The sequence below is a fragment of the Lactuca sativa genome, chromosome 1 (genome assembly GCF_002870075.4).
Source record: "Lactuca sativa cultivar Salinas chromosome 1, Lsat_Salinas_v11, whole genome shotgun sequence".
In the NCBI taxonomy this organism is placed as follows: domain Eukaryota; kingdom Viridiplantae; phylum Streptophyta; class Magnoliopsida; order Asterales; family Asteraceae; genus Lactuca; species Lactuca sativa.
Window position 1 is genome coordinate 82,352,349 of NC_056623.2, and position 19,209 is coordinate 82,371,557.

Consider the following 19,209-nt stretch of genomic DNA (forward strand, 5'->3'; position numbering starts at 1 on the left):
CAATGAAGGAGAACACCACCTGATATTGTTGGGCTAGAAACCCTTTAGTAATTACTAATTACTATTCACTAAGCTCGCGATATAAATGAAAATATAACTTTCAAATTGTTTACAATAACCCATGTTCTCAAACATGGTGGGTATACGTTACAACTTATTAGTAAAGCTATACTTTATAATGTATAATTCTTTTATTTGTTTTATAATAAATAAAATAATCTATTGTAATAATCCATATTCAAGTTTGAAAAAAAATGTGTTCGAACGTGGTGTCAACTTCAAAACCCTGTTCTCGTTTTATTTTTGGTCATTTCCGTAGTTGGGCGTCCATTTAAAAATAATAAATGGCACTTGGTCCATAAAAAAATAATGCACACACTCTCGAGTCTTGTCATTTTCATTTAGCGACATTTGAGATTTTTTTGGTCTTAATATTCATTATTTCATTTGGTTGGCTAACAACAAATGTAACAAAAAGTAGAAATTTAGGGTTTTATAGAAAACCACGATACAACAAATTGAGCCAATTATATGGAGATGATAAAATCTAATCAAGGTTAAAACCAATTTCACTTTAAAAATATGGTTATGGTGTTGTTTTATACCTTTATATGTATCATACACTAAAATGTTTTGTACACTAGGTAAAAGAACATTAATTGAATTTACGGTTGACCAATCTTTTAGATAAATTTGTAATCCTGTTTTTCTAATGGTGTAATGCTAGAAAAAAAAAATTAAGACAACACATAAGTTCGTCTATTTATTGAAACACACACTATATAAGTGATTGTAACACCTTATAAACTGCACACATGTGAACAATAAAATACAAGTACTTCAATCATATGCAACGAATAATCTTCCAAAGACACATACATTTTTTATATATAGTCTCACCCAACTTTAGAACAAGAATATGCTTATTTAAATGTCTTCTATCTAAGCCTAATTTGCAGAAAAAAACTATCATCATTTACGCTAAGCCATTTAATTTTATCTTGTAACCATTGTCACATTTTTATCAATAAAATGAGGTTCCAATAATATACTGTACATCATATCATGAAACATAGATTACAAATTCCAGAGTGAATTGATATACACACCTAACGTTGAATTGAGTTTTTTTTTCCTTCTCAATCAACGATTTCTTGTGCTATGTGCTCGATTGATATTTTGTGTTCATTGTTCAGTCAATAAATGATTCTGCAATTTATGCATTTTGCTCAACTAACATTCTTATCGTTTTTTTTTTCCCGTGTTGTGTTTAATCAATAAATGTTTAAGGCTTCGATGCATAAATATGAGATGCAAAACGGAAAAGATGTGAACATTTTCGGACTCTTTTTATAAGTGGTCCACATATAAAAGATGTCTAAACCATTATCAAAAGAAGTTCCAACTAGAGTTTGTAATAAGACAACGATACTTATTAAATATATTCATTACCTATAGAACCACCCTGTCTTTACTCACACCTCTTTTATAGAGAGTTATTAATGAAAAGCCCCATTCATTTATCAAAAGAAGTTCCAACACACTAACCACCATTCTTGAAAGCAATCGAGTCGAACAACCGCCATTCTTGAAAGCAATCAAGTTGAAAAAACAAAAAAAAATGGTAAACAACTAATGGTTTCACACTATGGTGTAGGGGTGAGCATTTTGATCGGACCGTTCCGAACCGGCTCTCGGACCGGACCGGTTTCGGGTAATACTGTGGACCGTGGACCGGATCGGATAAGACTTATCGGTCCAGGTCCATGTCTGGGTTTTCCGGTTCTTTGACCCGTTTGGACCGATACAACTTTACATGCATGTGATACAACTTCTTAAAACAAGTTTTTGGGTTTGATACAACTCGTTAAAACGAATATGTTTCTGGATTTGATACATTAAAACTCGTTAAAATAAATATTTTTTTGGATTTGATACGGTACTACTTGTAAAACTAAATATGTTTTCGTTTATTGTGTCATTTGGACCCGTCCAACTTTGATTATTTATATTTTAAACTCATTTGAAACTCTAAATTACAAGATGAAAAAACTGCATGTCAATTTGACTTAAAACAAATAAGATATGTTTGTTTAAATAATTTCACACAATATAAAAGTTTAAATTTCTTGCTGAAAAGTTAAAATATTTCAGCTTTGATATCTCATATTTGAAAGATTGTAATTCATTGAATATAACACCAAAAACAACAAAAATACAGTCTAAAATCATCTAAAAACTCTAAATTAAACGTTGGAAAAAACCACATGTCAATCCGACATAAAATGAATAAGATATGTTTGTTTAAAGAATTTCATATAATACAAAAGTTTAAATTTGTAACATCCCAAAATTCAAGATTAAAAATTTCATTTTTAATTTAAAGATTCATAAAACAGATTACTGAAAATGCCATCAATGTTATCTCATGTCATGAAAAACCATAAGTCAACTATCTCAAAAACATATCATAGGAAAATAATTTCAGAGTACAAATCCCAAGAATCTCATGTGCGGAAAAACATGGTGTGATGCGCTGCTATCGTGTCGGCTCCTTTCCCTTTGAAGAAAAAGAACCTGAAACAAAAACTAAAAATCGTAAGCACAAAGCTTAGTGAGTTACCCCATCATACCACATACCATACAATAAACATATTGTCTAACATGTTCAGGTACTGGACTACCCATTCGGTCTCTTTCAACCGGTAACTGCCTAGCATATCAGGGTACTGGCCTACCCCTTCGGTCTCTTTCAACCGGTAACTTGCCTAACATATCAGGGTGCTGGCCTACCCCTTTGGTCGTCTCGACCGGTACCTTGCCTAGCATATCAGGGTACTAGCTTACCCCTTCGGTCCTTTCGACCGGTACCGGGGACTATATCACCCCTACTTCTACCATATAACATCCTAGTACATAATCACATAAGTCACATACTGCCTAACATATCAGGGTGATGGCCTACCCCTTCAATCCTTTCGACTGGTACCGGGGCCTATCCTACCCCCTACCACTATCACATAATATCATAGCATACTAGCACATAAATAATAATAGATAGTGGCATACCAAATAATTATCACAAAGACAATCATCTTTACTATAACACTTACTAGTAGGCCGGCATTGGTGCCTTCAACCCACTCCTACTGGAAGGTAACTCACTTCAAATGTCGTAAAGTAGCTGAACTGTCATCAGCTCTGGAAATCAACTCCCTCAAACTCATACACGTAAAATATCCTTTAATTACCCTTTCAAACTCATAACCCTTTTAAGGGTCACTCTGGTCAAGGTCCAAGTCAAAGTCAACATTTTAGGTTGACTTAACTCGCCGAGTTCCATAAATCATAAACCCTGAAATCGCAACCCAACTCATCGAGTTCTTTCATGAACTCGTCAAGTTCCTTCCTATAAAAAAATCAGGACATTTCGCTACAACTCGTCGAGTCCTTCCTTGAACTCTTCGAGTTCTTTAATCTTCAAAACTCGGAAAACCTTAACCAGCTCACTGAGTCGTCTCCTAAACTCACTGAGTTTGCTCATGAATAAAAAAGGTTGGGGGACCACTATCCAACTCGCCGAGTCGCATGAACAACTCTTCAAGTTCTCCTTGTCTAAATCCATTCGGTCACTTTCAATCGAGTTCAATGCTCCCAAACCATATATCTGGCCCCTTAGGGCTGTTATATCACGTAAAGTTGCTAACTTTATGTCCATCCATGGTATCATGAAGCTAGAAACACCAACACTAATCTATATAAGAGATCTAGGGCATGGGGAAGGGCCAATGCTTGATAAAGCTGTCAACTTTAAGCCTCATAAGTTCATGAGTGCCTAGATCTGAAGTCACAACTTCATGATATGCTCAAATCCCAAAAATGACTTCAATATGGCCCAAAAGTGACAACATACTACCCTAAATGAATATCTAAGTAATAGAAAGCCAAGGTATCAACTTTATACCTCAAATGAGTCAGAAATGCAGCTCAAACTCTGGATCTACTAGCTTCCTCTTAAATCCCCAAGCTTCTCCTTCCTTCACAAGCTTCAAAATCACAAAGAATACACAAAATGGCTCAAAACGCTCCAAAAGGGGATTAGGGTTTCTTGGCTAGGGTTTGGGACGACGGAGGCTGTAAATGAGGCCATCCTTTGGAGGTTAAGGTGTTTAAATAGGGTGCAAAACCCTTAAAACTAGGGTTTCATTCTGCTAGGCCTACTCATCGAGTTGAGGCTCTCAACTCATCCAGTAGACTTCATCACCCGCGTCCAAAATTCATCTCTACTCGACGAGTTTAGGGCTCCAACTCGTCAAGTTCCTGTTCAAAAAAATGAATAACTTATACTTTAAATACATACAAGGAATTGGGTGTTACAAAATTTCTTGCTAAAAAGCTGAAATATTTCAGTTTTGATATCTCATCTTTGAAAGATTGTAATTCATAGAATATAACACCAAAAACAACAAAATTATAGTCTAAAATCATCTACAAACTCAAAATTACACGTTGGAGAAAACCGCATGCCAATCCGACTTAAAACGAATGAGATATGCTTGTTTAAAGAATTTCACATAATACAAATGTTAGAGACATCATATGTGATGTTTATGTAGCACCAAATGTTGGAGATAATTTGTAATATCCTTAAATTGAGCCTAAGGGTTTTGTCATTTTTAGTGAAAAAATTAAATTTTAGAAATAAATTAAATTAAATTAATTAGATCATAAATAAAATAATAAATTAATTATAAAATGATTTCAAGAAGTTGTAAAATATAAATGATTAGATTTAAACAAAATAAGTATTGGATCTAACAAATGGAAAAAATGATGAGGGGCTACTTTTTCCAAATAGCAAACTTTAATGACTACTTTTAACTTGGTTAAATAACCTAATAACTAAAATGAAGTATATTTGGGGCCAAAGTGTAAAAGAATGAGGTTCTACAAGATAGATTATTGAATGATGTCATTTTTAAGAAAGTAGATAGTGGGAAGGACCAATGGTGACAAATGATGAAAGAATTTCAACCCTTGTAATCTAAGGATTTGATCACTTCAAGATGTATTACGATGTTCTATAATAAATTAAGAAGTTCATTAATGAAGTCTTTGAGAGCTTATTGGCTAATAAGAGTTTTAGATGTCATCTTATGCTTTCCTATAAAGATCTTAATGATTAAGTCATAAAGAGGATAAGACTTAATTGTGTTTATATAATGTTAATGACCCTTATTAGGTCCATTAAAATCTTTTGGCGAACTTTACTGCGCATTGGAAGCCATTAGTGCAAAGTACATGGCTTAAATGAGAAAACTACACTTTTGTGGTGACCTGCAAGAGCTACCTTGCGATCTTAACTAAGCCTTTCCTGACTTTTTGTTATTTTTCTTGCAAGAAAAGGGCAACCTACTATTCTAACAAGCTACTCGAAATTGACGCCAGGCGTGTGAATTTAGTGTAAACTGAGATTAGGGGGGGGGGGGGGTCCAACATTCTATGAATGGTACTTTATTTTTTAGAAGCTTAGTATTTGACCTCCGATTGCTCCCAATTTTTAAATATAAGGTGGAATAAGAGAAATAAGCTTATGGATGTCAAATTGTTAAGAACCCTGTAATGATATTTTGGTTATTTTCTAATAAATATTTGGTAATGACAATAGGTAGTGTTTAAGAGGTATATGAGTTAAAAGGATAACAGAATGGCTTAGACTACATTAATGTGAATACTATCGAATACATGTCCCGTTTAAGTGAATTATGATGTTTTCAAATGTGAAATGTTTAAATTTTGTATGAATTACTTGTTATGTGTTTCACTATGTGGCACCTAATAATGAATGGCATGGAAATGATTCTACTAAGAGTTTTTTAGAAAGAGTAAAGAGTTGAATAATTTTAAAGAATCTTATCATGAATTCATATGCATTCGTGTAAGAGAGGGGAAAAACTAATTTATTCCTCCAAATTCCACGCAAACGAGACTAATCAGACAAATGAGTAATATGATATTCTATACATACCCCAATTGTGTATGATGATAACTAGCTCATGTAGGGACGAGTGAATGATAGCTCACGTGTACCCTTGATGAGGGTACTAAGAAATGAGATAAGTTGTAATGTAGGATGCTTTATTCTAACTATATTATAGTCTTCATTGCCATAAAAAATAAGAAACACAAATCGATAACTGTGAGTGTGACAAAGAGAGGAATGGTGATGAGTGTAGTTGCATATTGCATTACATTATTTACATTTACTTTATATATGAATGCTATACATTTTATGAGTTTCAAATATAAAGAGTGAAGAGTTTAACCAAAAAGTTTTATATATATCAAGCATTTCAAGAGAAATGAGTAATGAGTTTATGAAAAGAGATTTAAGATGTTTAAGTGTTTTAAAAGAGAAAATATGAAAATAGTTTAATTACAAGAAATAAGATTTGCGACAAAGATTATAGGATTTTAAAGAGTTTCAAAGAGAATTGAATAAAAGACTGATCAAATAACTAATATGAGGTTTAGAGTGTTTTTCAAAATTATTTAGGGTTTTATGATAAGTCAAGGAATGAGTTATCCCTTTACATGTATTCAGGTGAAATTAATGACTGGGTTTTAGAGGACTATGGAATATTTTGAAGGCCATTGTTAGGTAATGACAACTTTATCTTATGTAATGATATTAGAATTGATGACTCTTATCTAAAACTTCTTTTAAACTAAAACAATTTTTTGAGACTTTGAGGTATTGGGACTGAATTTCCACAATGATATTAAATTACTTTTAAAAATGAATTAAATGGTTTTAAAATGCAAAACCAAAAGATGGGTGTTTCACATTTTTAAGGCACCACACCCTTTAGCGTAAAAGAGCCCAACCTTATCTAGAAGGAGAAGAGACTCCAACATAATATATATATATATATATATATATATATATATATATATAAGAATGTCGAATTCTGCTTACTTTATTTTCCTAGAACATATGTCAAATAAATTATGTAACACAAATTGTCTCGTGAGTACATAGGTTTTAGAAAGAACATTCTTTCAAATTCATTAGCATATTTTATAACATTCAAAGTATTTGATAACATGGCGATTTATGTTTCAATGGTATAAACATACATGATGTAAATGTTATGCATGTTTTTCAAGCATCATGAATTCCATGAGACCAATTAAGTATGAATTATACCTCTTTTAAAGGGAACACTACTACACATGGGAGTAGAACAAATCAACCTTCAAAGTACTTGGCTCTAAAGATTGTTACCTTGTTTAAGAGCTTGTTCACGGATAACCTCTTGTTTAGGAAAACATTTCATTAAGGACAAGACAACAACTTTGTGAATGGAGTACCATTCCAATAGTGTCATTAAGGTGTTTAGATAAACAATATAATTGGTAGTCATGTAATTCACAAACTATGATGCACGACTAAAACATATTATGTATTTTTAACTAAATACATTCATATACAAATGTCACATGCACCATGAAATAAGCAAATAGATAATTTTCATAAGCTTTTACACATGTTGCTAATAGCAACTTAAAAGATGTTGTAATTGGTAAAACATAAGTAACTTAGTGTAAAAATATAACATCCCAAAAATATTGATAAAAATTTCATTTTTCAAACACCCAAAAATGTGACGTACGACTCATCAGGTAAAACTCTTAGCAATTCTTTTCCTTCGTTTGGATTTTTAGGCTCGAGTATGTTGGGCGCACACATGGTACACCGGGCGTACTCCATTGGTTTCTTGTGGCGAGGTGTCCCCTACGTACGTTGGGCGTACCCATGCGTATTCAGGGAGTACGTAAGTCAAGGGCAAACCCTAATTTTTAGAGTTTGCACCATATTTAAGCTAATTAAGTCCTTAAAAACCCTCACCTTATTAGCCTATATTTCCTTTTTGAGCTAATCTTGAAACCTTATCCATCTTGAGAGTGTTCTTGAGCTTATTGAGAGTTTTTTGTGTGTTCTTTTGTGATCTTGAAGGAGAAGGAACTTGGTAGTGGAACATAGTTGGAGTTGGAGCTTCAAGATCCAGGGATATCTTCTTCATTTCAAGCTTTTGGAGGTAAAAAGTTCTTACCTTGATGGTTCCTTGATTAAATCTCTTTTGATGGGTAGATTTATAAGTTTTGGTCCCATAACTTTGGTCTCATGGAGTATGGACTACCCCACACCATTTGAGTTGTCCATCTGAACACTTAGGAGTGCATGGAGTCATAACAATTGGATCTTGGAGGTTAGAATTCAACTATGCATAAGTTGGAGACTGTTAAACTAGTAGTCGCACCCGATTTAAACAAATAAAATATTTCACCGCTGGTTGCACTAAAAATATAATACAAGGAAGCATAGTCGAATTCTCAGGGACATTGCCTAACAGTCAATGCCTTTATGCATCAGGTACATTCTAGTCAAGAAGCAGAAAATATAAAAGGGGGTTTTTGAATTAACTGAAAAAAAAACTAAAACTTTTTGTGGTATTAAATTAAACAAAAAATCAATATTAAAAACGATTTCAGTTCTGATGCAACTTTCCTAATCATGCAATCACTTCAGATTTGGTTATTTGAGATGCGTTTTATCTAAGCTAGTACTGAAAAAAAAAAAAAAACTAACATGCTATAGTATAATCTATTTTACCTAAATTAGTTAACCAAAACAAACTCTTTGAATTAACCCTAACTTTTTATTGTTCAATTAAAAAAGCTCCTAATTAAATCAGAAAAGCGGTTTTATGATATGTGTAAAATTCTCAGCAATATCTAATACTTCTCACAAGCTCGAAAGCATAAAGATATGATTTTTATAGTTTATGTTAGAGTTAAATCCCAACATGGAACCAATCTGATACTTGTTACTTTTTACTAGTTGATAAAAACAATTACAGATTCTATTAACCGATTAATTGGAATGATAAAACCCTAGCTAGGTGATCAGACTAACAAGAATTAAAAATTAAACATTCATTAAGTTCAAAACTGAAAAATCAAGATAGAAACACAAAAAGAAAATCATATCTGATAACTGATCACATGAAAAGTACTAGTCTAATGCATAATTGAAAACTAAGGTTTTAGTCAGACATGGCCAAAAAAGAACTAAAACTAGATAAAAGAAACATTTACTGATAAATATAGAGAAACTAAATGTTTGAGATGATTTACAGTTTCAGATTTTCAAAAATCGATGAAAGGTATCAGAAATCGCCTTTAGAAGTGATTTTCGTCGTCTGAAACCGTCTAACCCCTGGATTTGATAATGAGGGTCGTATTTATATGTGTGACAACCCATTATTTTCAAGTTTGTAAAAGCCAACCAAATTCAACAAAAGTCAAAACTTGTTTAATAAAATTCAAACTTGTTGAATTATTTACTTATTAGAAGCTTATCCAAAGTTTTGATATAACTAAACCTTTTAATTAATAAGTGTTGCAAAATGATGTTCCAAATGCGAGGACCGAAAACCCTCTCATAAGTGAAAACCTCGGACCAGAAACGATTTCTCGGCCGCAAACCCTTCGGACCATAAACCTTCGCATGATGCACTGTTCTCGGCCGAAAACTGTTTTCTCGGATAGAGTTCCTGACCGAAAACAACTCAAATTCTATCTGCTGGCTCGAGATTCTAGGTGTTTTTCAAGTCCCATCGAATGTGTCTCATCATGATTTTGGTCTTATATATATGGGAGAACCCAGATCAACCCTTCATTCTTATACTTACCAACCGAAAACACTCTTTTTCCTAACTCTCTAGAACACAACCGAAATCACCCCCCTTTTCTCGCAAGTATCATCCGAAAACACCTTCCAGTATTCATATCTAGGACCGAAAACACCTTCCAATATTCATATCTAGGACCGAAAACACCCATATCTCCTTGTGTTCACCAAGAACACCAAGAACACTTCACATCTTCATGTGACCGAAAACACCCAGGCTGACCGAAAACGCCTATCAGCCCTCACTATTCACTTCTAAGTCTCTTTCTTTGTAAGTAATTCTTACATAAATAGTTGTTCTTTAGCATAATTACTATTATATCCACTAATTATACATGTATTATGCATTAAAAGCTATTAGGATACGGACCTTTTACAGGTTCTATCTCGTGGGAATAACACTACTACTCCGTACCCCTTGCAAACACTCATATAAGGTGAGTTCATACCCCTATGTTTTACCATTTTTAAATGCTTTTAGGGGGAGAATACAAGCTAAACACAAGTTATTTTTGTTAACACTCACATACGATTACAAATCATTTTAAGATATTTAATGCTTTTTATAAACGTATCATACCATTTTAAATTGTTTTTCAACCTCTTAAATTACTGTTTTTATCAAACTATATTCATATATATTTATGTACAATGAGGATTTAACAGAATTAGGACTATTGCTCTTGTCTAAACTCTTATTCCTTGTTTGGTTGTGGGCTTAGGATATGATCACTTGTCCGACTGTCAGTCAAACCTTAATTATACATGCCAATTATCTATATGAATATTAAACTTATTTCAAGAACATTGTAAATCCTTTTGTATATGCCGAGCAAAGGGGTATTTCATTTAATCATTTTCAGTATAAACGTAACACTTGTAAACTTTAATAGGTATAGTTTTGAGATCTATTCACACTATTTTCTAGTTCAATAATACATTACATGAATCAATACATAAGTACATATTACTTTTCATTACAAGTACATTATTCATTTACAAGAACAAGAAAACATATACACACTATGTGTAAACGAGTTAATACTAAAATGTGAGCCACTACTTCATGGTACCTACTAAGGTACATGCTAAAGTTCTATTTTATAACCAGAGTCTCCTGGAGGGAGAGCGTGAATTTGTGTATATATCTATACGAGACTGACAATCCCGCACCTCAACTTTTAGCTACAGTTGGACCGGCAGGTCTAGGGGTGACAAATGTCATAACATTCCGACGCCTGAAGAATGTCGTGTAGGCCACTAGTCAGTTTAGTATAGTTATAATCTCATTCACATTAAGCATTAACTAAACATTTTGGTTTACAAACAAACATTACTTCAGTGGTTTTATTTTAAGCAATAGGAATACCTATCATTATTTTCCAACACTAATACACAACAAAGTTCATACAAGTGCAGTACACCATCTTTCTACCAAAGAAAACATACATCTATGGAAAACATACATTTACACTATTTCAGAGTACAATAACATACAAACATTTTGGTCTTAAGGCCTAAGACTACTTTTCATTTATTGTAGAAAATATGAGATTTTTTGGGGAACATACTAACATTTCCAGGGAACAAATACACACTTCAAATACTAAATGCTTATGAACTCACCAACTTAAATGTTGATACTCTCTTTTCAAAATAACTTGTATTCTTAGGAACCCAGTAGACAGGTACACGCACTCAAGTTTTGAGAAGACAGAACTTATTCAAGACTCTGCTTTTTATTTTGCTATACATTTTTGGTGTCTTACAATCAATACATAGAACACACATGTATTAACTATTTTAAATACAATGGATGTTGTTGCATGTTTTACTATTATACAATTGTTATGATATTGTACATGACGTCCTCCGCTCCCGGACGTTTCCGCCGTTCTGGTTTGGGGGTGTGACAATATGCAACATGAAAACTTATAGAGAAAGAAACGGAAAAATGTGATCGCAGAAGTGAAAAATGCGATCGCATATTTTCTTATTTTTTTCTAGATTCACCCCTGAATGATGCAGGACGTTATTTTCAACGTTTCCGGGACTCTTGGACAAAAATGCGATCACATATTTTGATTTTTTTCAGATGACTTATTTCGACCCTGGGAAACTTCGTGGCAAAAATGCAATCGCAAAAAAAATGCGATCACATTTTTGGCCTATGTGATCGCATTTTTGGCCTTTTTCACAAACATGAAGGCCATTCGAAATTTTTTCTAGTTTTTAGAACATTTTGAATCTCGTCAATCAGAGTTACTAACAGAGGGTCAAAGCTGCCAATAACATACTTTAGGCTTCAAATTATAGTAATGTATCTTCGTATGATTAACTCGATTGAATGTTTCTTGACCAAAACATCTTCCAAGCATTCCTAAACATCCTCCTTCAGTTCCAACTCCATTTAGGCTCGAAATATGCATCCATTTTCTCCTAAAGTACTGCTTCACTCGAACTATCTAAAATTGACACAAAAAATGCTTGCAATATGAGAATTCTGATAAAAGACATGAGCTGAACAATATTTAAACAAATGACATGAACATATACAAAATATAATGTTAAGTGATAATAAAACTACCCTAAAAGATGCATAAAATGACATCTATCAAATCTCTCTAAGCTTGAACCTTACTTGCCTCAAGTAAGAAAAAGATAAAACATTATAAACCGATGGAAAGATGTATATGACCTAAAAAGAATTTGAATAAATAAAGGAAAATAAAAATGCTTCACTCGTTTTTTGTTCACATGATCAGATTTCACAATGAGGAAGCTCTAATGAAATCACTACCTAGACAACAGTCTCAATACTTTTATAGCAGATTCAGAATTCATATTTAAGTCAAACCAAGCTTGAGCAGACAATTTTTACGCTGAATTAAATTTGTTTAAAAATAATTTCATAAAAAATTCATTAATAAAAACTTAGATTGACCAACCCCTCCTTTTTTCTGAACTCGTCCAATAAACGTGATACACTCCATTATGGACAGAAAATTCAAGTTTACCCATATGATTCCACTATCGAGGGATCTATCCCATTATACCACACACCTTGTTTGTCTTGATCAACACTTCAGATTTAATTTTATTGGTTCTTGATTTCGATTTGCACTTGATTTGGATTTAACTTTGAATTTTCAGATTTCTACAAGTTGTTTGATATACCATTTCTAACAAATATATATCGACCGGGCGTAGATTTTACTTTGAGGCCCACCATATCTTCAATACTTCAAAAATGATAATAAATTGTGGGTATAACAAGAGTCTCATCCCAACCTCAAAAGTTGCAGAAACTATTGGGTTCAGTGTCTCAAGGAAAGATAAGGGTTATCCAATCTAGGTTCTTTTTTAGGCATTTAAGGAAATTATTTCTAAATCACTTTTCATTTTTCATCCCACATTTCCATTGTAAATTATCTAACTCATATGTTGGTTCATATTTCGAAAACATTTAATGCAATTGAAAAAAATAATTCTTAAAATTGATTGTAATGAGACTGTTGTTTTCGGTAACTATCACACTTCGTCTTAACATATCTATCGAATGTAAATAATATCATCATCTCATTTAAATTTTTTAATTTCTTGATTTTTTTTATGCACATAATAAAAATAAAATAACTAGAAATAAATTGTTTTTGGGTTTTTTTATGAATGCAAAAAAATAAAAAGGAAAATATTTTTTGGATTTTTCGAAATTTTTTATATGCAAATGCAAATGCAATGGAGAAAATAAAATGCAAAAAGAAAAATGAAATTTGAAATTTTTTGCCTAAAAAACTAAAAATTTAAAATTTTTAACAAAAAATGCAATTTTTTTAAACTAACCCCTCCTCAAGTTTAAAATGATGCATTGTCCTTAATGTTCAGAGAGGAATGAACAACTCAATAAAGCTTATAAAAGCAAAAAGGGTGCAGATAGGAATAGATGTACCTGATAAGTTTGACGATATCTGATCTTGACAATGAGTGTTGACAAAAAATTCTGAATTTCAACAATTATGTCAATCCTTTGATTTCTCCAAGCTTGCTTGGGACTGCGACTCTCTCTTTATTGAAAGCGTAAAACTAAAGCCTACTCCTCGGGTTTCCTCCCGGAAAGCTGCCCATTTTTAAAGTCATTGGCTCGACTTTGCCCAACGAGATTTATTAACTGGTGTGGTTGGGACTTCTCTAAAGCTCAAATCTTTTCCTTGTCACTCCATATCCCTTCAGATATGACAAGATTGGTGGATCTAGAACTTGTTCAGCAAACTGAAAAGACTTTAGATTGTCTTCAAATAAGTGTTTCAGATGATTTTCAGACTTCTTTTGTTTTATGATCTTCCTTTTCTTTCTAGAAATCTTCTCCTCGAATTCTTTAGATTTTTTCTTTTTAGATTCATATCATAAATCACCACTTTTTCTTTAATCCTTTTTCTAGAAATCTTCTTTTCTTCCTCCCCAAGATTCTCTTTTTCTGCCACCCCCTTCTCTGATGTTTCTTTAGCAGAAATTATATCTTCCTTCTCTTTTTCAGTTTCATCAACTTCTACTAATTTCTTTTCAACAACCAATTTGCCTCCGATTTCCCTAAGCTTTCCCTTTTCCACCTCTTTTGATGAATCTGGTAAATTCCTTTCTACAAATATTATTTGCACAGAAACATTAGAAACGCACAATAGTCCTCAGATAAAGGGCTGTTGGTACCCAGATAATTAACATAAATATTATTAAAAGGAAAATTATCATCGTTAATTTTAAAGTTAACCACTTCCTCATCAAACTCCATTAAAATCATGCCATTAAAAACATCTATTTTTGTTTTTGCAGTTTTCATAAATGGTCTTCCCAAAATGATAGAGTTTGTATCTGAAGTGTCCAAATTACCCATGTCCAAAATATAAAAATTTGCGGGGAAGATCAGATTATCCACTTGGACAAGAGCATCCTCCAGTACATGTGACATCCCCAATTTCACGACGATAAAAGACCGATTTGTTTATGCTTTGTTTTACAAATCAGAGTAATCGTTTAAAGAAAACGGTTGCGGAATTTGTTCCCAAAACAAGATATGATAATAACTTATCAAAACATTTCTTTAACGAAATGTATTTTCATTAAATAACAAAATCTCGGGATGTCATGTTCTACAGACCAAAAGCATAAACAGTATAAAATAAACCTTACAACAGTCATTTATAACTACTGATCTATAATCAAAAATATCTCGTCAAGTCCACCAACTTATATTCTTGTGTCATTACCTGTAATGCAAAGAAAACTGAGTGGGTTAGGCTTGGGAGCCTGGTGAGCATATATGGTTTTCAACCCATAATAATATAATTATTATATTCAATCATCAAACAATCAACCCAATTATCCATCCCCATTATCTTCCTTACTCTTAAGGGTCTACCCTAAGAGTCATCTATTCGTTCACTCCGTATTAGGCACTAAGACAATAGCTGCTCAGATTCTTTATTAGGCACTAAGACAATAGCTGCCAGGATTCTTTATTTGGCACTAAGATTCTTTATTTGACACTAAGACAATAGCTGCCAAGGTTTTTTCGTAAAGCAGTAATTCCATAGCTGCTATGGTTCGTTCATCGGGTACTAAATCCATAGCTACCAGTGTAGGTACTAAGTCCATAGCTACCAGCGTTTATCTAACAGTACTAAATCCATAGCTACCAGTGTAGGTACTAAGTCCATAGCTACCAACGTTTATCTTTCATCTCATCCTCAAACTCATCCGTCATCACACACCAACTAATTCGTGTACCCACGTTCTACCCAACATATTTGTAGATATAACATACATATATAATTTAACTCATTAAAAACCTATATGAAACATCCATTCCACGCTTATCTCAAATAAACAACAGTATATAAACACATAACACGTATTTCGTAGCAAATACTTAATACTTATGTGTTAGAAGAAAGTAACTACACACTCACCCAAACATATACTTAATACATTCAAACAATACTTTCATGATACTTGTGTTTATGAAAGGGGCTATACACTCACACATGTAAACAACCTTATATATAAACACATAACACGTATTTCATAGCAAATACTTCATATTTATGTGTTAGAAGAAAGTAACCACACACTCACACATATAAACAACAATATATATACACATAGCGCGTATTTTATAAAATACTTCATATCTATGTGTAAGATGAAAGTGACTATACACTCACTTGATTAGAAGATGATAGGACAGCACTACGGCTTGTAGAGCTAGTATTCTTTGTTAGGTCTGGAAGATCTTCACAAAAATTGGTTTCTCGCGGGCAGAGCTTTGGCTCAGGAATTACACTTCTCAGGATCTTCGGGGCTTTGGAACTTGCTTCGGGTTTCGGGAATGATACCGAGGCTTCGGGGTATTTCTTGCACGCAAAACAAGGTAAAAACGCGAGAGAAAGGGAAGAATGGAGCACCAAAACTCGGCAGCCCTCAACATCTATTTATAGGGTGTTGGAAGAAGGATTACGCTGGGCGTAACCTGAATAAGATCCCAGACCCCCCCCCCCCCCCCCCCTTTGGATAATATCAAAATTTATATTTAAATTTAATATTTTAATTATTTAATAAACTTCAAAAATTTATATCTTCCTCATATGAACTCTGTTTTCGATGTTCTTTATATCCACGTGTAGGTGAGACTATGCTCTACAACTTTCGTTTAGACACCGTCGGCTAATTTTGAACTTATTTTTAGTAGGTCGGGATAGGAAAACTTCGTTATAAATTCATAACTTCTTCATCCGACGTCCATTTTCGTCTGTCTTTTTACCGTTGCACTACTATCAACAAGATCTTTGATTCTCGTTTAGACTGTTTTGGCTAAAAACCGCTCGATCTTAAATCGAGTATTCGGGCTGCATACCGCTAAGTCGAAACTTAGAAAAATCATAACTTTCTCATACGAAGTCAGATTTGGACGTTCTTTTTATGTACGCTCACGATTTAACGAACTCTACAACTTTCGTTTAGATTGCTAAGGCTAAATATTGCTCTAACGTAAATTCACTTTTTACGTCATTCAACATCGTGTCGGTTCTGTCACGAAACTTCGACGGGTCATAACTTCTTCGTTATAACTCGAATTTCGGCGTTCTTTATATGTACGAAATCCATGTAACATATACTATAGCTTAGTTATGATTATTCATTCTAAATAATCTTTCATCAAAAATTCATCTTTGATGTTTATCGTCTCTAAATTGACTAGCCCTAATCTACGGGCGTTACAATACACCTTTTGGGTGTACTGTCGAGTGGTCAGCCAATTGGATAATTATCCCGGTCTTTTGTAAAGTTCCCATTTTTAATTTTTCAAAAACATAATAGGGAAGCACATTGACTGAAGCTCCTAATTCAAACATGGCTTTTGGAAAATCAAGGTTCTCCAATTTACAAGAAATTGAGAAAATCCCCGGATCCTTGTACTTTGGAGGCAAACCTTGTTGTAAAATAGAGGAGATATTTTCTCTAGCTTTGACAGTTTCATTAAATTTCATTTTTTTTCTTAGAACTGCCTAAGTCTTTCAGAAACTTGGCATAATGAGGGATGTGTAGGATAACTTCCAAAAGTGGGATATTTACCTCAACCTTATGGAAAATTTCCATGATATCTTAATCTTCTCTTTTGCGCTTCATATTCTTTAGTCTTGATGGGAATGGAGGTAAGGGCTTATATTCTTTCATCTTCGGTTGGACCGGTGTTGGAGTTTTTTTTTCTATCTTTTCAGATTCTTCTTCAACCGACAACTCTTCATACTCTTCCTCTTCTTTTTATGTTTCTTTGTCTTCTCCTTCTTCTACCAAAACTTCTTCATACTCTTCATCAGCTTCTTTTGCTGGTTCAAATGCGCCTGGGCCTCCATAACTTTTTCCACTTCTCAAGGAAATAACACTCACATTGTGCTTTAGATTATTTTCAGTATGGCACGATAACTTTCCTTGAGACTCCAGATGGCCCACAAAAGTGGAAAATTGAGACACCTGTTGTTCCAGATTATTGATACTAGCTTTGGTTTCGGTCTGGATTGCTTAGGTGCTCGTGGAAAGACTCTTCACAAATCTTCCACGAACACATTGGAGCTACTGGGATGCTAATGTGAGTTCTGGTTCTGAAAAGTTTAACCCTGATAATTTTGTTGATTCTAAAAATTAGGTTGTTAATTTGACTGTTGCTGAAAACCCGGAGGATGTTGAAATTGATGTCTTAGTTGAAAATTATTATTTTGATAAAAATAAGGAGGCTAATTATAAATGTTTTGTTGTTGGTATCCTCTGACATCTTTGATTGGAGCAACATGCTCTTGCAAAAATGGACACATATCAGTAGGATGGTCCGTCTTCAAGCAAATTCCACATTGTTTCTTTGCAACTATGTTTTCTTTTGTCAAGAGCAAAACAACTTTTGTCAGCTCAGATGTTTGAGACCCCTGATGAGCATTGCCGACTTATTTGACACCCCTTGGCTGATCCGGATACCATTTGTCTTCGTCTGCAGAATGCTTTGACTCTATCGCCAGCTTTTCAATCAGCTCTCAGATTTCTAAAGGGGTCATATCTCCTAAGGAACCACCACTGGAAGCATTTATCAAGCGCCTCTCCATGGGTATCAAACCTTCACAGAAGCAGTTGTAGAGCTGATAATCACTGATCTTGTGGACACCGAACCATAAGCTTTTTAAACCTTTACCAGTAAGTATGTAAAGCTTTTGTTTTTCTTTTTGTCAAGAGTAGAACAAATTTTGTCAGCTCAGATATTTGAGACTCTAGATGAGCATTACTGACTTATTTGACACCCCTTGGTTGATCTGAATACCATTCATCTTTGTCTGCAGAATGCTTTGGCTCTATCGCCAGCTTTTCAATCAGCTATCCGATTCCGGTTGGTATCATATCTCCTAAGGAACCACCACTGAAAGCATTTTTCAGGCGCCTCTCCATGGGTGTCAGACCTTCACAGAAGTAGTTGTAGAGCTGATAATCACTTATCCCATGTTGTGGACACGGAACCATAAGCTTTTTAAACCTTTCCTAATAAGTATGTAAAGCTTCTCTTTTTCCTTGTTTTATACCTAGGATTTCTCTTCTAAGACTTGAAACTAACGTTTCTGGAAAATATTTCTCAAAAAACTGTTTCGCGAGTTCTGTCCAAGTATTGATCGAACCGGATGGGAGCTCATACAACCATAATCTTTCCAAATCTTGAACTGAAAAGGGGAGTGCTCTTAACTTTAACTGCTTCTAGCAACTCGTCGCAGCCGCGTGGCTTCCTCATGCCCGGGTTGCAGCCCCCAAACCCTAAATCACAGACGATCCGAAACAGGATGTTACATATCCATTTTGGACATGGAATATATTTTGGGCTTTGGGGCTAATTTTATTTGGGACTTGGTGGGTTAGGCCCAATAAGG